The sequence below is a fragment of the Rhinolophus ferrumequinum genome, chromosome 12 (assembly GCF_004115265.2).
Source record: "Rhinolophus ferrumequinum isolate MPI-CBG mRhiFer1 chromosome 12, mRhiFer1_v1.p, whole genome shotgun sequence".
Lineage (NCBI taxonomy): Eukaryota > Metazoa > Chordata > Mammalia > Chiroptera > Rhinolophidae > Rhinolophus > Rhinolophus ferrumequinum.
Window position 1 is genome coordinate 6,126,117 of NC_046295.1, and position 23,825 is coordinate 6,149,941.

General features: G+C 37.0%; 1 protein-coding gene across 2 annotated transcripts in view; it reads right to left on the reverse strand.

The window, feature by feature from the left end:
* PTPDC1 (protein tyrosine phosphatase domain containing 1) overlaps positions 1 to 17,633 on the reverse strand; it is a 59,463-nt gene extending 41,830 nt beyond the window's left edge. The window contains exon 1 of one of the 2 annotated variants that reach the window (XM_033123788.1): positions 17,579 to 17,633. The gene's annotated coding sequence lies outside the window, so the exon portion shown is untranslated. The remainder of the gene's footprint in view (positions 1 to 17,578) is intronic. The other variant, XM_033123789.1, reaches the window with a different exon arrangement.
* Positions 17,634 to 23,825: the final 6,192 nt, after the last annotated feature.

Sequence of the window (23,825 nt, forward strand, 5' to 3'; positions counted from 1 at the left end):
GGTGCTTGTGGAAAATGCAAATTCCTTGGCCTCACCCTCAAAATGTCTGACTGGGTAAGTCTGGTGAGGAGTGTAATGATCTGTGTTATCAAAAAACTCCAGCACATTCTGAGGTAGGAGGCCCCTGCCCACTCAAAGAAATGTTGTCAATATGATTAGATTCTACATAGCAATCATGGTGGAAGAATTTGAAGTTGAAAAACTTAAGTATGCATGGAGAAAACAGAGACGGAAGCCCAAGTATATGAGTGAACCTATGAAAGCTATATAAATATTTTTATGTTCATGAATAATATAATAATAACAAAAACACATAAGCTTATTCCATGCCAGGCACTGTTCCAAGTGCATTACGTATCTTAAGTCATACAATTCTCACCATAATGCTATTAAGTGATTACTACTATTCCCATTTTTGAAAAATAGTTTATTTTTTAGAGCAGTTTTAGGTTCATGGCAAAACTGAGTGGAAAGTACAGAGATTTCCTATATACCCCCGACCCACCCCTGACACGTACAGTCTCTCCCACTGTCAACATCCCCTATAAGATGATGGTACATTTGTTACAATCAATGAACTCACACTGACACATCATTCTCACCCAAAGTCCATAGTTTACACTAGGGTTCACTTTTGGTGTTGGACATTCTGTGGATGTTGGCAACCGTACAATGACATGTCTCCACCATTATATCATACAGAGTACTTTCACTGCCCTAAAAAGCCTGTGTGCTTCGCTTAGTCATCCCCATTCCCTGACACCCCTCTTTGCGGCAACCACTGATCTTTTTACTGTTTCCAGTTTTGCCTTTTCCAGAATGTCATTGAGTTGGAATCATACAGGATGCAGCCCTTTCAGATTGGCCTATCACTTATTAATACACATTTAAGAGTCCTCCATGTCTTTTCACAGCTTGATAGCACATTTCTTCTTAGTTCTGAATAATACTCCATTGTCTGGATGTGACACAGTTTATTAATTCACCCACTGAAAGACATCTTTGTTGCTTCCAAGTTTTGGCAATTACAGGTAATACTGTATAAACAACTGTGTGCAGGTTTTGTGTGGACTTACGTTTTTCAGCTTCTTTGGGTAGTCATCCAAGGAGCATGACTGTTGGATCATACAGTAAGAACATGTTTTTTATATTATTACATTTTACAGATTGGGAAACTAAGGCAAAGAGAAGTCAAACAATTTGCCTGAAATTATGCAGCTGTTAAGTAGTGGAGCTGGGATTTGAAAATCCACACAGTTCAGCTCCAGAGTTTGTGCTCTGAATCACTACACAAATAAGTTCTCAACAATAAAGACCTCATACTAAACAAAAGGAACTTCATGCTACTCTATGCATTTTAACTCAGCTACACTGGATTCTGCACCATTTAGAATTCCTTCACTTGCAAGAAACTTTTCAGGTCTCCCTATCCATAGTAAGATTTTGAAATTTGTTTTGCTTTGTGCAGATAATTTGCTGATCCTTCATTCTCTGTCCCAAAGACAAATATCAAGAACACAGCCCCTTACACATTTTAGCCTCTTCCTTTCTAAGCACGAATGCAGCTGGTCTGAACTAAGGTTATAAAATCCAAAGGCATTTTCAGTAGAGTCGTTGGCTCTTACTAGATGTATGATCTTCGGCACATTTATTAACATCTCTGACACTCATATCTGTCCAGTGGTCACTGTAAAGATTACCTGAGAGTCTGTATACAGACCTAATTTATGCCAGATTCATAATTCAGTCTGTTCTCAACATAGCAGTGTGATCTTGTTAACTTCAGCCAGATCATGTCATTCCTCTTTTGAAAACCCTTTAGCCACCTATTTACAATTTAAACCAACTCCCCTTCCCTGTTTCACTTCTCTCCTCAAGACTTATGAAGAAAACACAACTAACACATTATACAATTTACTTATCCTGTTTATTGTCTGCCTTCCCCTACTAGAATGTAAGTTCCATGAAAGCACAGATTTCTGTCTACTTTGTCAACTGTTGTGTCTCCAAGCGTACAACCGGGCCCGGCACATATTAGGCGCTCCATTAAGATTTGTTGAATGAATACATGAATAAAAACAAACGTTCAATAACAGGTAGCTGCCACCACCACCATTATCATTTAATCTCTCTGAACCTTCCTTTTTCATCTGTAAAGGAGAAATGGTAATCATGCCTTATCTATCTCGAGTTTATTGCTAAGAGCATATTAATGACATGACAGCCCCACTACGTGAATGCAAGGCTGGCATTTTCCTTATTTTTCCTGATTACATTTAAATCTCCAACTCGTTGCCGATCTTCAACCTGAGAAATGTGTGTTCCTTCTGGATTTGTATTCCTTTCAGACAAATATGCATGGTGACAACAACTCCAACCCTCAACCCAAATGTTCTCTCCTTTAGGATGCCTTCCCTAATATCAATCACACATTTTATTCACATCCCTTCCTCATGAAGGGCTGACTGAAGATTTATCAGTGGCTCAGATGCTATAAAACACAGTTCCCTAATATCATGGTAGTATTTTGTCCTTAAAGAATTGAAGCACTCCTTATGATTCTTTATGTAGTAAAACAAAACAGATTTCTTTTAAACTGAAATGTCCTCACCTCTGAATCTAGAATCCCTTTGCTCCTCAAATCACACCTGGGGCAGGCAGACAACATTTTGAAAAAAAAAAAAAAATCTTTCCTTTTTTTGGCCCTCTCCAACCCTTCTAACAAGGTAAGTCCTCAGGGAAAGTATAATATTAAGGGCTGCCTTGAATATACATGTCTGGCAGTTCACTACGGACTTCACTGGCTTCTGTGATCTCACATCTTAAATACACCTTTGGGAGGATCCCTCACTCTGGAGACTTGTCACATATCAAAGAAAAACAACACTCCAGCAAGATCCTCGAAATTTCATCATTTAAAGAAATATACCATTTGGTTGAGATTCTTCAGAAAACACATTACGACAAAGCAGATGAGTAAAACGTTAACAAGAGGTGAAGATGGTTTTCACAAGCAAGATTTCCATATTCTTTCACCTTTTCCCACAAACAGCCATACCTGACTAGTTATTCCTACAGGTTCAAATCAATGTCACTAATACAAATACTTCTAAACTCATCAAGAGGTCAACAATTCCTAATTCAACACCCAACAAAACAACCTGGGGGGCTTTCTTAAAAACCCAGACTACTGGGCTCCACCCCAGAATTTGCACTCGGTAGGTCTGGGTGGGGCTGAGAATCTGCATTTCTAATTGGTTTCCAGTGATGCTGATCCTCTGAGAACCACTGTATTAAGTAAGCAGTTTGCATTCACCTAACAGCAGGTATTCATACAGGTGATTGTGAAGGTGTGTCTCCTTGGTTCTGTTGAGCTGTCAAAAAACAAAGCCTTTTTTACAGTTCCTGAGTCAATCTTCACAAAATCTAAAATCCATTAAGAAGCTCCACATCATCAATCAGATCTAGAAAGAGCCTCACATTCCTGAGTGAGGCCTGGGTACCAATGTTCCTACCAAAATTCTATTTTAAGTCAAACACATGACCTGGAATCAGGGCATTGCTATGCACGTGATATCAGCAAGAAGAAAGACTCTCCACGTCTGCCACTTTTTGGTCAAGCACCAGATACCACACCATTTTGGAAATCATAATTTGGATACCTAATCAATAGGTGTTCATTATCTGAATATTCCTTCTCATAAATATATACTGTGGATATATAATTATGTTCACCTTTTAATAGATATTTTGTGACATACTGTTTAGAATTAGTTCAACATGAAAAACTTAAAATACTGGCTACAGTGGAATTTGTTATTCGCTCAACTATTCCCACTTATTTATAGACTAGGAAGGATAACAAGATTTTCTACCTCTTCAATTCCGGAACTATTTCTCTAAGAAAAAACAATTTTGTGAAACAGAATTTAAGTACTTGGGTGATAAGCCTGGGTGACTTAAAACATAGCCAGTTGTGTGGCTTGTGGGACTTCACAGGCTTAGATCAGAACTTCCATAAGAGATACACAGAACATTTGGTTTCAGTAGTAGATTAAGGTCACACACTAGTTTCCCCTTCCTCCTAAGACCCTAGTGAAAAGAAATTTAAAAAAGAATAAACCCACAGAGCAAGGAGCAGGTGGAGGTTATCAATACATTAGTTACCCCACTAAGCTTTTGGAAGAAAGAAAGCAGATGAAACTTAAAAGGCAACTATAACTGAGTTGAGGAAGTTGTAGCCCAGAATATGACCACAAACAGGGTACTGCAGGGAAGGAACTTCATCAGAAAATATAGAAGACAATGACCATCTTCTGAGTGTTGGAAGAAAAGATGCTCAACCAAGAATTCTACATCCAGTTAAATTCTCCTTGAAAAATAAAGGAGAAATAAGAAATCTCCATATTTAAAACAAACAAACCTGAGAGCATCTGCTGCTAGCAGATCTGCCCTACAAGATATACTAAAGGGAGTCTTTCAGGCTGAAATACAGGACACTAAAAGGTAACTCAAATCCACACAAAGAGAATGAAAACCTAACTAAACAGATATTATGAAAATACTAACTCTTTTGTTGACCTGTTTTAAAAGACAATTGCATAAAGTAATAATTATACAAATGAGTTGATGAGCTTTTAATGTATAAGGATGTAATTTAAATTGTATGGCAATAACAGTACAGAAGCAGGGGAAGGGAATGGAAGCATTTTGGAGGAAAATTTTTGTATAGTACTGAAATTAAACTAGTATGCTAATCGGAACTAGACTGTTTAAATTAAGGTGCTAATTGTAATCCCAGGGAAAGCACTAAGAAAATGACTCAAAATATATAGAAAAACACCCAAGAATAAAATTGAAAAGGCATAATTAAAACTATCTAACAAAAGAGAAGGCAAGACTCAAGGAATAAATAAATACAGAAGACATAGACATTTTTTAAAAAAGCCAAATAGGAAAATGGCAGGTGTAAATCCTAATTTATCTGTAATTACATTAAATGTAAATGGATTACATACCCAAAGTCAGATAGAATGAATTTAAAAAATGATCCATCTAACAAAATATATGTAAGATCTACATGAGGAAAACTCCAAATTTCTGATGAACAAAACAAAGAAGAACTAAATAAATGGAGAGGTATTTCATGTTCGTGGATAGGAAGATTCAACATTGTCAAGATGTCAGTGCTTCCCAACTTGATCTATAGATTCAATGCAATCGCAGCCAAAATCTGAGCAAGTCATTTCATGGACATCAATAAACTTATTCCATGGTTTATATGTAGAGGCAAAAGACCCAGAATAGGCAGCACAATATTGAAGGAGAAGAACAAAGCTGGATGACTGACACTAACTTTAAGACTTACCATAAAGCTAGACAATGTGGTATTGGCAAAAGAACAGATATTCTATTACATGGAACCAAATAGAGTGCACAAAAATAAACCCACATAAATAGTCAACTGATATCTGACAAAGGTGCAAAAACAATACAATGGAGCAAAGATTTTCTTCTTAACAAATGGTGCTGGAACAACTGTACGTACACATACAAAAAAAATGAATCTAGATGCAGACCTTACACTCTTCACAAAAAATAACTCAAAAGGATAATAGACTTAAACGTAAAATGCAAAACTACAAAACTCCTAGAAGACAACATATGAGAACACCTAGATGACATTGGGATGGTGATACCTTTTTAGATACAACACCAAAGATACAATCCATGAAAGAAATAATAAGCTGGACTCAATTAAAATTAAAATCTGCTCTGCTAAAGACAATGTCAAGGGAATGAGAAGACAAGCCACAGATTAGAAGAAAAACATTTGCAAAAAACACATCTGATAATGGACTGTTATCTAAAATTTATAAAAACTCTTAAAATTCAACAATTAAAGAACAAATAACCTGATTAAGAAATGGGCCAAACAGGTAACAGATATCTCACCAAAGAAGACATACAGATGGCAAATGAGCATATGAAAAGATATTCCACATCATATGTCATCAGGGAAATGCAAATTAAAACAACAGCAAGATACTACCATACAGCTATTAACGGCAAAAATGCGTAACACTGACACCACCAAAAGCTGGTGAAGCTGTGGAGCAATAGGAACTTACATACATTACGGGTAGAAATGCAAAATGGCACAGCCATTGTGGAAGGCAGTTTGGTGGTTTCTTAAAAAAGCTAAACATACTCTTACCATAGGATCCAGCAATTGCACTCCTTGGTATTTTCCCAAAGGAACTGAAAACCATGACCATGCAAAAACCTGCACAAAGATATTTACAGCAGCTTTATTCATAAGACTTGGAAGCAACTAAGATGCCCTTCAATAGGTAAATGGATAAATAAGCTGGGATACATTCAGATAATGGAATATTGTTCGGCATTAAAAAGAAATGAGCTATCAAGCCATGAAAAGACATGGAGGAATCTTAAATGCATATCACTAAGTAAAAGAAAACAATATGAAATAGCTACACACCGCACAACTCCAACTATGTGACATTCTGGAAAGGCAAAACTACAGAAAATAAAAAAGTCAGTGGTTTCTGGGGTGGGAAAGGGAGGAAAGGATGAAAAGGCAGAGCACAGAGGATTTTTAGGGCAGTGAAAATAGTCTATGATATTAGAATGATAAATATAGGTCATTATACATTTGTCTAAATCCATAGAATGTACAACACCAAGAGTGAACCCTAAGGTAAACTACACAATTTGGGTGATTATGATGTGTCAATGTGGGTTCATCCTTGGTAACAAAGGTACCATTCTGGTGGATGATATTAATACTGGGGGAGGCTGTGCATGTGTGGGAGCAGAGGATATATGGGAAATCTCTGTACCTGCTTCTCAATTTTGTTGTGAACTTAAAAATTCTCTAAAAAAATCAGTCTTTAAACAAAATGTACCTAGAAAGCATAAAATACAAAAGCATAAACTGGATTCCATCAGAATAAAAAGGATGTATGCAGTCTACAAATAATACACTTTGGATTTATAAACTAGTTGAAAGAAAAAGGATGAGAAAATATATACTATGCAAGCAGTAACCAAAATAGAGCTGATACAGTCATACTAATAACACACAAAAATACTGTTAGATAAAAAAATGTTACTAGAAACAAAAGAAGGACATCTTACAATGATAAGAGGATCAATTCATCAGAAAGATATGCTATAAAATACATGCATCTAAGAACAGTCCCAAAATACATGAAAACTGAAAACCTGAAGAGAGAAAGACAATTCAACAAAAATAGATGGAGACTTCAATATTCCATTTTAAATAATAAGTAGAAAATGAGGCAGAAGATCAACAATGGAAGAGGAATCTTGAAGAATACCGTAAACTACCTAGAGGTAGTATACATTTACAGACGACTCCAGATCCAACAAGAACAAAATACATATTCTTCTCAAGTGCACACAAAACATTCTCCATAGTAGACCATATGCTAGGTCATAAAATAAACCTCTATAAATTAAAATAGAATTAAATTATACAAAGTAGGGCAGGTCCTCAAATAATGTTTTGTTCAATGCTGCTTCATTGTAACGTTGATTACATACTGTCAGAACTTAACTCTTATAGATCAATTAGCCTATGTTAAAACTAGTTTCGTTGTATGTCATTTTGCTTAAAGTTGCAGGATCTATTGATAATGTAAAGTGAGGATTACTGTATGGTCTTTGACCACAATTTAATTAGAAATCAACAAAAGAAGAAAATGTGGGGAAAATCACCAATATATAAAAGTCAAACATATGCTTAAATTACCAATGGGTCAAAGAAGAAAATACAATGGAAAATATAAAATACTTTAAGATGAATGAAAACAAATATACAAAATTTCAAAAATATACAAAATGGAACATAGCTATAGCAGCATTAAAGGGAAATTTATAGCTGTAAATGCATATATTTAAAAAAGACAAAGAAAACAAAGCAACAACCTACCCTTTCACCTTAATAACTGGATAAAGAACAACAAAATGAACCCAAAGCAAGCAGAAAGTAGGAAATAAATAAAATAAAGAAAAAAATTAAGAGAAAAATCAATGAACTCAAAAGTTGGTTCTTTAAAAAGATGAACAAAATTGAAAATCTTTTAACTAAATTGAACAAGAAAAAGAGAAGACTCAAATTACCAAATCAAGTTTAAAAAGGGGACATTATAACCAAAATTACAGAAATAAAAATGAATATGAGAATATTATGAAGAACAGTACACCAATAAATAGCTAAGAGAGATTAAATAAATTTCTAGAAAGACATACATTACCAAGAATACCTTCAAGAAGAAATAGAAAATCTGAATAGACCTCTAATAAGTAAAGATATTATTTCAAAAACTTCCCACAAAGAAAAGCCAGGCCCAGATGGTTCCACTGGTGAATTCTACCAAACATTTAAAGTATTAACACCAATCTTTCTCAAACTCTTTCAAAAAATAGAAGACAAGGGAACATGTCACAATTCATTCTATGAGCACAGTGTTACCATGATACTAAAATGAGAAAGACATCACAATAAAAGAAACCACAGACTAACATCTCTTATGAATATGGAGGCAAAAATCCTCAAAAAAAAAGTCAACGAACCAAATCCAACAATATATAGTAAAGTATGTACACGATGACCAAGTGGAATTTATCTCAGGAATGCAAAGTTGGTTTAACATTAAAAATCAAGTAATGTAATATATCAATAAAAGACAAAAACCACATGATCATCTCAATAGACACAGAAAAAGCATTTGACAAAATCTAACAACTCTTTCAAGATGAAAACACTCAAACTAATATTAGAAGGAAATTTTCTCAACTTGATAAAAGACATCTATGAAAAACCCATAACTAACAGCATACATAACAGTGAAAGATGGAGGGCTTTCACCTCCATCCCCTAAGATCCGAACAAGACAAGCATATGTATTCTCACCACTTCCACTCAGCATTGTAATGGAGGTTCCAGCCCATTCAAGAAAAAGAAATAAAAGACTTCCATATAGCAAAGGAAAACTTGTAGCACTATTCTATTTGAAGATGATGTGATGTTGAATTTAGAAAACTGTAAAGACTCCACTAAGAAAAACTATTAGAATTAAGAAATGAGTTCAGCGAGTTGGCAGGATACAAGACTAATATACAAAAACAATTGTATTAATTGTTTAAAGTTTAAATTAAATTTTAATTTTTTTTCTATAAATTCCCTAAGAAAAAGATGCTTTTTCAAGTTGAGGGATTTCCTTTCTATTCTTAATTTTCTGAGAGTGATTTTTATAGTGAGTCATTAATGAACTGTGTTAAGTGCTTTTTCTTCATCAGTTGATACAACTGTTTTTGTTTCTTTAACCTATTAATGTGGTGGATTACGCTGACTGATTTTCAAATATTGAATCAGTCTTGCACTCTCTCTAAGCACTGCTTTAACATGTGGCCCAGAAATTTTTGATGTTATAATTTCATTCAATTCAATGTATTTCCCCCAAGACAAACATGTCCACTCTCACCACTTTTATTCAACATCGTATGGAGGCCTAGCCAGAGCAATAATTTAAGAAAAAGTACAAGGTTTCCATATTGGAAATGAAGAGGTAATAAATTACCAATTATTCAGAGATGACTGAAAAAAATCTGATAAAATCCACACAAAAAATCTACTAGAATAAACCAATTTAGCAAGGTTGTGCTATATATGATCGATATACAACATATCTCTCCATTTATTTAGATTTTCTTTGATTTCTAGTTTTCTATGCAGAGATCCTCTACATATTTTGTTATATTTATATCTCAGGATTTCATTTTGGAGGATGCATTGGAAGATTCAACATTCTCCCCAAATTGAGCCATGGGGCTCACTATAATTCCTATCAAAATCCCAGCCAGGATTTTTGTAGACAAACATAAGTGTATTCTAAAATTTATATGAAAAGACAAAGGTACTAGAATAGCTAATTCAATTCTGGAAAAGAAGAACACAGTTGGAGGACTTATATTACCTGATTTCAACACTTAATATAAAGCTACAGTAATGAACACAAGGGGGCGAAAGAACAGACACATCAATCAATGGAACAGAATAGAGCTTGGAACCAGACCCATAAAAATACAGTCAGTTTTTGATAAAGGTACAAAGACAATTCAATGGAGACAGAATAGTCTTCAACAAATGATGGTAGACATTGTAAGTCCATATACAACCAACTGACCTTACACAAAATCAACTCAAAATGGATCACAGACTAAATGTAAAATATAGAAACTATAAAATTTCTAGAAGAAACATAGAGGAAAATCTGCATGACTCTGGGTTTGGTGATGAGTTTTCAAGTACAATACTAAAGCAAAATTCATGAAAGAAAAAATTTTAAGTTGAACTTAATTAAAATTAAAAACCTTTGTTCTGTGGAAGATTAAGAGACTGAAAAGACAGACTGGGAAAAAATATCTGCAAATCACATATCTGATAAAAGACATGTATCCAGCATATACAAACAACTTTTAGGGCTGAATAATAAGAAAACAAACAACCTATTTTTTTTAAATGGGCAAAATAAGAGGGAGAGAACAAGGGGCGAGAACTAGATGTGAAAGCAAGAGCAAAACTGACAGAAAGGATAAATTTCAGAATAGAGAGTAAATGATTTAACATTCCCAAGAAGCCTAAAACTCCTTTTTCTGTTTATATATTGGTAAATTATAGATATTAGATATCCATATATTGTATTTTTATTTTTAAAAAAAGGGCCATCAGTACGTGTAAAAGTGTGGTAGCTGTAGTTTTCTTTTTCTTGTAGAAAAGAAATTGGCATTAATTTGAATACTTTTGAACAAGAAATGGTTGAGCAAATGACAGCATATATTTCTCATGGAATATAAACCAGTTATGTTTTTAACATAGACAATTTCTAGAGCCATGAAGCTATTTTATCTAGTACTACAAGTGATGGATATGTGAGCTACACATTTCTCAAACACCATGGAACTTTACAGCACAAAGAATGAAGCTTAATGTAATATTTTTAAAAGAAAATTTTAAAATATCAACTAGGAGGGTGGAGGTGGATTCCAGCATGGAAAGAATTTAATTGTATTACAGATGTATGACATAAACTCACTGGAGAGGATGGGGAGAAAGGGATCAAGCAATTTTGGAAATGAATGGAAATTGTAAGACAAAACAAAAGGACCTATACATAAGCACTGTAGTTGGTAATGCTATTTCTTATGGAGGTACTGGTTAACAAATATGATACTGCTGTACACGTACACTGGGAATGAAAAAATAAGTAAAAAGATGGTGAATGGTAGAAGTCAGGTTTTTCACTGTGGGAATGGGAGGTTACAGATAAGTAAGGCTAGAATGAACCATGTAGTCCTGAATTAGAGTCTGAGATATCAGTGGGAATTCCTGTTTAGCTTAATATAGAAACTGATGAATAATAGCAGAAATAACACAGATATACAGATATATACAGATATATATGCATACACAGGTTAACATACATACATATACATACATATTTCCTAGATCTGGCCACTGACAGGGCCTAAAAGCAATAACACCCCACTAGTGATGGGCACATCAGAGCAAATCTTGGTTTCCAATACCATTCTCCAATAAAATGATCCAGGGATCCTCATTGAAACGGCTGATTTTAGGGCTGGAGCAGGGAATACGTAAGATGAACCTGGAGCATCCATTCTGTAGTGCCAGAAATTAGAGAGGTGCTCAAAACACAAACTGCTGAGAATATGTTAAACGAATACAGAAGCCAATTGAAAGAGCTCCCAATGGCAAAAGCTGGAACAATTTGAGCATAAAATAAATGATGCGGTTTTCAGTTATAACTGTCTGGTAACCGAAAACTATGACATGCTCAATGATAATAAAATTAGGTAATCTTTTATATTCTTCCACCTTTCAATCATATAAAATTGCGTCACTGTGCAGGTATATTTTTTCCAAAGTAGGAAGACAAAACATACTAGGAACATAACTTAAAAGGGACAGACACACTGGAGAATGATTAGAGGGGAACAGGTCAGGATAGTTAAGGACTCACAGAAACCACAGTCTAATTCAATATAATAAATACCTGAACCCCTACAAGGTACCAAGAACTCTGAGAGATATGGGGGGATACAAGGATAAATAAAATAGTCCCTGACCTGTAAAAGGTAACTGTCTGGTAGAAAGGATGAAAGCATACGCCCAGGGAGTAATGAATCCAAATATTTAAAGCACTGTTGTTTGAAAAAGAGTCAGAGGTATTCAGTATGACCTGAGGAACAGGCTTAGGAAAGAAGGGTAGATAGAGTAACAGGCTGACTTGGGCTCAACATCTGGCACAAAGTTAGTGATTAATATATGTTAAGATCTCTTCCCTAAATGCTCAAATGTGACAGGATTCACTCCGTTGAAACTAATAAATTTCAGCAACGAATTTATGTGACAAAAGGATATTACTTCCATACTATGTTGTTATAATCACCTAGAAAAGTTAATTTTTAAAAAGTACAAAATGTGAAAGTCTAAAATTTAATGAAGAAAAATATTTCAATTTTACTTCCATCTTCACAAAATGTGAAGAATTTTCAAGTTTGATTTGTCTATGAAGGAGGTCTACCACTGATCCAAGTAATAAGCAACTATAAAACAAGACTCTGGAATGCACAAGCTAAAAGCATAATTATTCTAGTCTCTTTAGAGCAATTTAGATCGTTAAGGGCATTCACACTTTAAAAACCCACCAATAATTAGAACTCGGTTTTCCCTGTTTTGAAATATCTATTCATTTGCATCAGATGGAAGAGAAAATTATCTTAATGAGAATACTTTTCCCATGTGCACCAGGAAACACACAACTAATCACAGAGAAGAAAACCTCCCCTGTGGTCCTGCTTATCATCCCTGTTTTCAATGAGCTTTTGCTAAAGGAAAGAAAACACTGAACTAGCGTCAGTTGATTTTGTACAAAAGTAGGCAGGCTAAGTTAGATGCATGCTAGGACCTCTGCAAAACAGGGTTATAGAACGGAGGAAATGTGGAGATTAGTCAGCACAGGGGCTGAGAAAATAAACTCAGCTATGAGGAAGAAAGGGAGAGACAGCAGTCCATTAATAGTGCTCACTAGGACATGGTGAAGGTAAGATTGTTCAGGTGGGCCGCTGATACAAAGTATAGAAATGTAAGAAGTGTTCAAGAAATGACAGCAGTGATGACAGTGGATATTATAAAGTATCCAGATCAGGATGGTCAGCATCTAGGAAGAAGCTGACCTACAAGAGACTTCGGGTAGAGGATCTGGGAAAGACACACCCTGGCATTAACTGCAATACATTCTTTCAGCAACATATTAAAATATTAAAAATTAACTTAAAATGATAAAACATTTTTACTAAAGAAAGTCAAATACGAAAACTGTACACATAGTATGCACAAATAAATAGGCAGAGAAAAATCTCTTTGATAGTCCTAAGTTCATATATAGGGCCAGACAGACAACTTTACTTCTGAGGGGTAGAATACCACAATTACTAGATCGATGTGCAGAACAAATGGTGCTGCTTGAGCTGTAGTGAACAGAAATGATGCAGAGACCAAAAAGGCATGCCTTTATTTCCCTAGAGTAAACTATTTGTGGGCCTCTAACCATTCTCCACCTACAATGGACAGCTCCTTGTGTTATAAACACTGCAGCATCCAGACAAAAAAAATCTGATCCAGAGACTGATACTTATTCATGCCCACACAGAAAGAACAAAGAGAGGAAGTGTTCTTTCACAGCAGCTAGAATGAGGCCAGGTGATCACTGTGTGGTAGAACCTGCCACTCAAAAGGTTATGAAGTAAAATTATAAGGTTTACTACCAAAGAGGATAAATGTTAGGGTTTAAACCATGACAGAAAAGTAATGTCCAAATACTTAACTAGATAGCCCAGAAAACATGATTAATAACAAACTGAGAAAATGTAAAAGCAGAATCCCTATTAATATTTTTAAGTTATTTTTTTCATGCTAGTGTAAGTAGTTAAGAGTTCTGAATCTTCATCATTGCAACTAGTCATTTGCAAAATTCAGTTTCTTTAAAACCCAATCTGTTCAATTTGCTGTGATCAGACTGATCATTGTTTGATCAACGAGAAAATAAAGATATGTAACTTCTAAATTATGTCTAAAGTTACTGGGCTAGTTGTTCTCTCAGAAATCTGTTTTAATGGTCAGTCCATACTCATTGTTTCATTAAAATTTCCACGGGCTTAAGGATCAATAAATTGTACAGAAATCACAGAGAAAGATTTTTTTTGGACACAATTTTCTGCCAAATTAGGTGCTCATGCTAATTGCTGAAAGGAATGATTTCCAAGAAAAATAGGATTATAACTTCCTAGAAGTTAAGCCAAAGTATACATTCCTAGAAGTTAAGCCGAAAGTTTATCAATGCACTAACATTTTTATGGGACACACATAAATTACAACTCTTGGATTAACTGTAAAAAGTATTTCAGACATGAGAAATCTTTAACTATGCTAATTTATTTTCCTTAAGTCCCCATTTTCTGACAAACAACCTATTTTCACAATCTTAATTGAGACTTGAGTTTAAGAGAATTTTCTAACCAATATTTTGTAACAAATGACACTCAGTGAGGAACACATGCCTCACCATATTAACATTCAGAGACATTATAGTTTTATTGTTCAAGCATTTATCATAATCAACAATTACCTTGTTGCATTTGCTTATGGTCTTTTACCTATATAATTTCTGTAAGACTGGATACACCAGTCTTCTTCACTGGTATATCCCCTACATTGTGGTATATCCCCTACATTTAACAGTACATGGCACTAACAAGTGTTCATAAATATTTACTGAATTAACAAATGCAGTATTTTGGTCATAGAGCAAAACATGATAAAGAGCTAGATACAAGTATAACTTTTTCAGTAACAACACATTAAGTGCATTAAATGATAGTTACTATTTGCAAAGAAATATTTTGATTACTCAGTTTATATAATTTTTAGAACAGGAAATATATAATTAAATAATCAAATGTATCTTTTGATGAGGTTGAAGTGATATGGGAAAGAACAGATAGTCACTAGAAAAGAAAATATTTCAATGTATACATTTGCACACCCACAATACCACTTATTTTAGAACTTAAGAAAAATCTTCAGATTTTGAGGTACTTTTAGTTCAGAAAAACGATGTGATATGCCTTTAAGGGAACAGTGATTTAAGATTTATCTTCAGGATAATTTTCAGATTTCCAATTGGAATTTGAAGTTCAAGCCCATCTCTTAGAAGAATTTTCTAAATTTTGAACCAGAACAATCCACATGATTAACAACAGGGAGATCATTAATTAATAGAACAATATAACAGAACAAGAAAATTAATTGTTAGACTGGTGGCATTATGGATGAATTGTGGTTTTTAAACTTTTTTCTTGCTTTTTTTTTTAAGATTTTATTGAGGAAGGGAAACAGGACTTTATTGGGGAACAGTGTGTACCTCCAGGACAGGGTGTACCTCCAGGACCCCAAGTCAAGTTGTTGTCCTTTCAATCTTAGTTGTGGAGGGTGCTGTTCAGCTTCAAGTTGTTGTCCTTTGTCTTAGCCGTGGAGGGCGCAGCTCAGCTCCAGGTCCAGGTGCCGTTGCTAGTTGAAGGGGGCACAGCCCACCATCCCTTGCGGGAGTTGAACTGACAACCTTGCAGTTGAGAGGACCCACTCCAACCAACTGAGCCATGCGGGAGCTCCGCGGCAGCTCAGCGGTAGCGCAGCTGGCAGCTCAGCTCAAGGTGCCATGTTCCATCTTAGTTGCAGGGGGCGCTGCCCACCATCCCTTGCGGGACTGGAGGTTTTGAAGGAGCAACCTTGTGGTTGAGAGCCCACTGGCCTACGTGGGAATCCAACTGGCAGCCTTTGGAGTTAGGAGCATGGAGCTCTAACCACCTGAGCCACCGGGCAGGCCCCTTTCTTTGCTGTTTTGAAGTTTGTTTAATATTAACTTTAAAATAAATGCCTTGAGCCTGGTTTTTTAGGAAGATCAGAATAGCACTGAAGAAAGCTCTCCAAAAAAAAAAAAAAAAAAAGAAGAAGAAAGCAGAGCAAATTCTCAGTGCTTTTCTCAAACCAATGGTTGTTCAACAGTTTAACGTACTATTTCATAAACCTTGGCTTCTCCCAACAAATGATTTCTTCCTGATGCTTGGTCAGTCATCTGTCTGGAAGAGGAGGTGGACTCTCTGCTCAGGAAGGGAAATTTTGAGTCCCTTGGGTACAACCCCATGGGGACTGGGTGGAAAATTAGAGTGGAGTAGTTGTTCTCAAAATTCTCCCTGGATCACCACAAAGGGATCACCTAGGAAAGCGGTTAAAATGCAGGTTCCCAGGACCAGTTCCAGATACTGAAACCACATTTCTGAAAAGGGTACTGGGAATCTGCATTTTAAAAAAAAAATCACAAGGTGCAATTCTTGTGCACAAGGAGGTTTGGACACAACTGGACTGGAGGCTGACAGACAACATGATGAGAAGAAGGCGGGTTTGGAGCCATGCAGACGTGGGTTTAAATTTCAGTTCTTCCATTTAATAGCTCTGACTGCAGCATGTCACCCAAACCCTCCGCGCCTCAATTTTTTCATATAGAAAGTGGGTAACACTTACCTTGCTGTGGAAAACAAGTAAAATTACGTGTGTGTGTATCTACATGTGTGAATGCTAGTTTGTTTTAATCCCTTTATACAACCATCACAGGACACTCTGCTTCTTTTCCCCTAAAGCAGTGTTTTGCACCTTCTTCTTCCTCCCCCCCCCCACTCCCCAGGAGCATTTCTAGCATTTTCTCTCCTAATCCGTCAGCCCCCATGACATTTCAAGTCACAGAGGCTGTACATCTGCTTGTTTTGTGGCCCTTTGGATGGGCATGAGCCACAGTCTTGTCTAAGTCCTTTCTGCCTTCAAGAACGTGAGCACGTAATGCACGTCCTGGAGAGAGGTGACTTGGTCAGGTCACACCACAAATGAGGGCAGGATCGGGTCTACATCAGTCACAAAGGTCTCCTTTGACTCCCCTAGTGTTTAAAGATTTACTTTTAACCAGCTGCCAACATTAGAAAATCAGGAGCTTAAACAAAAAAATTCAGGAGCTTCCACGAGAGAATGCCGGCATTTAGTTTCTTGAGATCAGTTCGGTCCCCGGGAGCCACAGCCCCGTAGTATCCGAACTTGCGACCCGAGACCTACGCTCCTCCACACCCCCAATGAAGGGCTCCCAGGGCTCACCGCGTAGGAGCCGGACGTCAGGACGCCCAGGAGCCGCTGGCGCAGCTGCCTCAGAGGCAGGCAGCTCGGCGCCTCTTTCCCAGCTCAGCATCCCCGCCACCCCGGCCCCGACCGACCCGTCGCCCACAGGCCGTGCTTTGAGCCCAGGGGCAGCGGGGTCCCGGCCCGCCCCCGCAGGACAGGCGACACTACCTCCCCTCATCGCCTCTACCACCGACCCGACAACTGCTCGGGGCGCGGACTACTAACCGCCACTCGGTGTTCTCTGCTGAGGCGCAGCTCCTTCGCTGTCCTTGTCTGCCCCCGCCCACCCCAATCGCCGCCGCGCGCCTGCGCACGTGACGTGCCCCAGGCCAATGGCAGCCCGAGGTGGCCCTGACGCAGCCGGAGTCTCTGGGCGCTTTCAAAGCCCGCGACAGGCTCAGTTTGAGTTGCTGCTGTAGCTTGAGGGGTAGGCGGCCTGAGGGCGGCGTGTGGTGAGGGGGCGCTGGCACTGTGGGGTTGGTAGGCCGAGTGGCGGAGGAGACGAGGGCGTGAGGAAATGGCTGGCCCAGGGCGGCGGGCGGTCGCGGACCTGCATCTGTCTGGGTGCGAAGAGCCCAAGTCCGGCTCTGGCTCCTGTTGCGTTCCCGTACCGGACTCAAATGTTGGTGGGAGAAGGAAGGGAAAGAAGAGTCCAGGATTTGGCGTGCCTTCCCCCAGGATGGGGAGCTCCCGCCTTGGTCCTGCTAATGCCATCCTGGCCTGACACTGGCCACCTGGCCCCTAGCTGGTCCCAGGATGTTCCCACGGAGTCCACTAGGGATGGGCATACTAGGATTAGGCCCAGTACGTACCCCATACCTGCTACGTTAACAGGTGGGCAGATGGGGTTCACCGGTAAGTAACAGAAAGCCCCAAATTCCGGTATTCTAAATCCACAAGGCTTTTTAACACTCATAAAAGCAAGTGTTGGGTAGGTCTACTCCAGGGATCCAAACTCTTTTTTTTTGCTTTATCATCTTTACATGTTGGCTTCTACGCACAAATTTGCCTCATGAGCCAAAATGGTTATTAGAGTTGCAGACATCATGCCCTTTCCAGAAGCCCCACCCAAAACTTCTACCCACATCTTATAGATGTGAACTTAGCCACATGGCCTCACTTGGCTGGAAGAGGTAGTCTAAGCACATTTCTGCCCTCAATAAAGCCTCATTCCAAAAATGAAGGGAGGAATGCATTTGGATAGATGACTAGCAGTCTCTGCTACATCCTGTTGTTGTTTTTTAACCTTTGCAAGGGGCCCTGTATCACACAACTCAGTAGAAGTAAGTCCTTGCCCTGGGTGCGCTCAATAATGTATGAGGAGTAATATACTCTATGGCTTACACTGCTAGATGCTTTACCTATATGTTCCTATTTACTTAACCCACCATTCCTAGCCCCATGGTGCAAATGAACACTGGAATGTAAAAATGGTGACAAACTAGAATGCAGAGGAGCTTTTAGATATACCAAGTGGTCTGATATGGTGGCTATACAGTATCACAAGCTCATGGGCCTAAGTTATATAATTTTGTGAACTAAACAAAGGCCACTCTACTCTGTCTAAAGCTGACAAGAATCAACAAACAAGATGAGGTTAAGGCTGCTCCCTTATAGCTTAAGCAATCCTCATCTATACTAATATAAAAATATTGTCATGTCAAAATACCAATATGGTGATATAAAAACAAATGCTTTGGTAAACCAAGTCTAAAAGAATTGCAGTGGTTGAACTTGATATTTCTCAGTCTAGAGGAAATGAGTGCACAGACTGTGGTGAGGGTGGGGGTTTAATAAGTAACAGGACTGGTTATGCATTCAGGAAGCTTTAATGCCTATTATATACTTGCTACTCCATTAAGCATCAAGGATTAGTGAGGTGAGTTAGACATTGCCTAGCCTTTAAGGAGCCCCCCACAGTCTATGGGAAGAAAGAAAGTGCACAGTTTGAACACATCATGATAACTATGGATGGTAGGGGAACGTGTGAGAAGGGCATCCCACCTGGAGGGGAGGCAAAGGAGGAGGAATTGTCAGAGAAGGTTTTCTAAAGAGATGATAACTGAATGGTGTCTTGAAAATTGAACTGGAGAGGACCAAGTTAAGTATAGGGAATAATAGTACAAAGGTATGTAGGTGGCAAAAAGAGTAGCTGGGTGGGTATGAAGAGAGAGGGTGTAGAAGAGCGTACTTAAGTGTTATGCAATGCCTTGTTATGATGGGTCATACATGCCATGCCGAGGAGTTTGTATCCTTTGGCCACTAGCACCCATTCCCTCCTTGCTTTGGGAGGAGTTTCTTTACCTTGTGTACAGTCTTGGTGGCATTCTTAATTTAGACACCCTCTGCTCCCCCAGCCAATGGATTGGCAGTGAACTCAAACTGAGCCACTCAGACCATCATCAAGAGTGAGAAGGAAAGTAGTGGGATGGGGAGTTGAGGAGAATGTTGAAACATCCCCACTAGAGAGGAAGTGATGGGTGTTTCTTTGGGTCATGAAAAGATTACAAGATTGAATGGAGGGCTCAACAGAGGGTAGAGGTTATGTGTGTGATGTTTTCTTATAGCCTGGATTCTTGTTAGTTTATTTTTACATCTCATAACTGGATATAAATATTTTATTCACTGTAAAGATATACTCTGCAGTTATATAATCATGTTTTCTAACCCAAAATTAAATACTTAGTGTTTTAAATCAGCACTGTTATGAAAAGTTCAGACTATGCAGACATCATTTCTCTATGACATTTGGATGGGGTAGTCTAAACATTTTTGAGTAATATGTGCAAAAACCTCTATCCAATTGTAATCTTATTGCATGCACACTTAACAACCTTCTTGGAGTTTCAACCCAATAACAACAAAATTCCCCAATGGAAAAATAATTACTGTGTTATTTATGTTATACATGAATTCTTTAGTTTTCTAAATTTCTAAGGGCTTAAAACTATTGCATCCTCCCACTCAGAACAAAACAGAAGTGACTGTCTAGGAGAGCTTCTGATTTCAAGACACTCCCAGAAGCTGTGAACCGGGGATAGGAAGCCAGAATTGATAGGAGATGCTGCTGAAGCTGCTGAAATAACTCTAACCCCCTAGGGTGGAGAAGGGGTACTGGAGAACTGGAAAGGAAAACCTAATATTTCCAAGACTTTGCTTCCAAGACTTTGCTTCCTGGTAGAAAATGCTGAATGGATAAGGCAGAAGACCTTGTCTCACTCCCACTTTCCCAATCTCATAGTTCTTATTTATACTTAGAACATAGCTTCAACTGTAGTTTCCACATCTCCAGCCAGAGGAAAATGGAAAGGCAACGGTCAATACTAATTCACATCATCTACCACACAGATGTCACTAAATGGCCTGGTGAGGGGGGGATGGTTAGATCTCACTTTTATCCTCCATTCTCCCCAAAGAATACTCTGAGGTGTGTGCAGAAGCTAGGCTGGAGTTGGTGCACTTCATGTTTGATCCCTTGCAATTAAACGTGTATATTTTTTTTAATGAAAGAATATTACATATAAACCCTGATTTTAAGCACTTTTCCATCTCTTACCAAGTAATGGCCTTCTCATCAAAATACTGATAAAGTAAAAAATGATTGGAGAATTAGATATCAATTAAATTTATTACTCTAAGTCTGAGTCATCCTTTCTTAGTGAATAAAGTTGTGAATTTTAGAGGAGACATATTTTCTGATGGTGAAAATCAAATAGAACTCATATGCTTACATATGACTTCTTGCCTTTCACTGCCACCCTAGGGTAAAAGTATCACTGTGGAAAGATTATCACATAAGGAATACTTTTCAAACAATTTAATGTAGATGAAATGTAATTTTTCATCTCTCTAGAAACTTCATAGTTTATCTGAGAATGACTTCTTTGATTGACCTGTGAAGGTACTTAATTATTCCTGCTATAGGAAGCCCTGTTTAGAAGAATTGTTATTAAATTTGAAACAAGGGAGGCTTAATGTGCTTGTGATAAAAAACAGCAATGTTGAGAAAAGAGAACATTGTGGGTGGTATGTGATAAAAACTGAGCTGTATCCTCAGTTCCATGAGGCCTACTAATTAGAGCCACTTGCAAGAAAACCCTTTTTAACTTATTTTTGATGATTGATACTGTATTTCTGGTGACACCCAAAATAATTTTTTCTCAAGGCATAGGCATAGAAATATTACGTTAGGTTATAATAAAATGATAGTTTTTCTGCATTTCTGTGTATTTTTAATTCCTACTCTTTTTTTTTGTTCCCAGATTTGAGTATCTGAAAATTCATGTTTGATGAGACCTAACTCAGTAGACTGCATCATAAATTAGAGCATTAAAAAGAAAATCCTGATATAAATATGAATCTTTAAGTCATATTTCTAACTTTCTACCAAATATTTTCATTAGTTAATATTAAAACAGTTTATTCCACGGCATTATCTCCAATTAGGTTCTCAATAATATACCTTAGCCACTGCTTTCCATCTTTCTGCATTCATCTACAATAATGAAGGTAAATGGACAATTACAACAGTCAGTGATAATTGTTGCACTGGCCCTTATTGAAGCACTGGCCCTGTTGTTAGTCTACCTCCAATGTTCTATTACAGGCGTACCTTGGAAACATTGCAGGTTCAGTTCTGGACTACTCCAATAAAATAAATAGCACAATAAAGAAAGTCATATGACTTTTTTGGCTTCCCAGTGCATATAAAAATTATGTTTACACTATATAGTAGTCTATTAAATATGCAATTACATTGTCTTAAAAATGTACATGCCTTAATTAAAAAATACCGTATTGCTAAAAAAATGCTAACTATCCTCTGAGCCTATTGGAAAATGTCACAGACAGACTTGCTCAATGCAGAGTTACCACAAACCTTCAGTTTGTTTAGGAAAAAACAACAACAACAAAAAAAAAAACAGTATCTGCAGAGTGCAGTGAAGCAAAGTGCAAGAAAACAAGGTATGCCTGTATTGTGTAGAATAAATGTTCTTGCATAGCGGTTACCCAAGTTTTGATTTTGTTTCCTTATATTCATTTGTAAATGGGATTGAAATAAGCCATAATGCCATTTTCTCAATATGAGCAAAAGTTCTGATTACAGTTTTGAAATTTTTATCAAGGCCTTATATAACATGAGCATCCATGTTTAATCATATATGAAGATTACCTAAATGAATAGGTATGTTACATTATCTTTAAATAATATGTTACAATATCTTTAAATAAATATGTTACAATATCTTTAAATAAATGAATGCCAATATGTTCCAAGACAAAAAGAAAAAGCTGCACCATTATGACACAAAAATGACACCATCACACAAAGCTCTCCTCCCAAGGTTTGAATATATATTCTTTTTTTCCTTAAAAACAGGAATGTATGCAACCAACATAAGAGCACCTAAATATATAAAGCAAATATTAATGGATATAAAGTGCGAGATCAACAGTAATACAGTCGTAGTAGGGGAGTTTAACACCCCATTGACATCAATGGATAGATAATTCAGACGGAAAATCAACAAGGAAACAGTGGCCTGAAATAAAATATTACAACAGATATATTTAATTGACAGTTTTAGAACTTTTCACCCCAAAGCAGCAGAATATACATTGTTTTCATGTGCATTTGGAACATTTTCCAGGATAGACCACATGTTAGACCACAAAACAAGTATCAGTAAATTCAAGAAGTTTGAAATGTGAAGCATTTCCTCTGATCACAATAGTATGAAACTAGAAATCAATTACAAGAAGAAAACTGAAAAACATATAAACACACAGAGGCTAACTAACATGCTACTAACTAATGAATTGGGTTAACAAAGAGATTAAAGAAGAAATCAAAAGGTACCTTGAAAAAATGAAAATGAAAACATGATCCAAAATCTATGCAACACAGTGAAAATCATTCTAAGGATGTAATTCATAGCAATACAGGCCTACTTCAAGAAGCAAGATGAATCTCAAATAACCTAACTTTAAACCTAAAGTGACTGAAAAAGAAGAACAAACAAAGCCCAAAGTGAGTAGAAGGAAGGATATAATTAAGATCTGGGCAGAAATAAATGATACAGAGTCTAAAAAACAATACAAAAAATTAATGAAACCAAGAGCTGGTTCTTTGAAAAGATAAACAAAATTGATAAACCTTTAACCAGACTTAATAAGAAAAAATGAGAGAGGACCCAGATAAGTAAAATCAGAAGTGAAAGAGAAGTGACAGCTGATATCACAGAAATGCAAAGGATTATAAGAAAACACTATAAACAGTTATATGCCAACGAATTGGACAACCTGGAAGAAATGAATAAATTCCTGGAAACATACTATCTTTCAAGACTAAATGAAGAAGAAACAGAAAATCTGAAAATTACTACTAACATAATTGAAACAGTATTCAAAAAACTCCCAACAAACAAAAGTCCTGGACTGGATGCCTTCGCAGGTGAATTTTACCAAACAT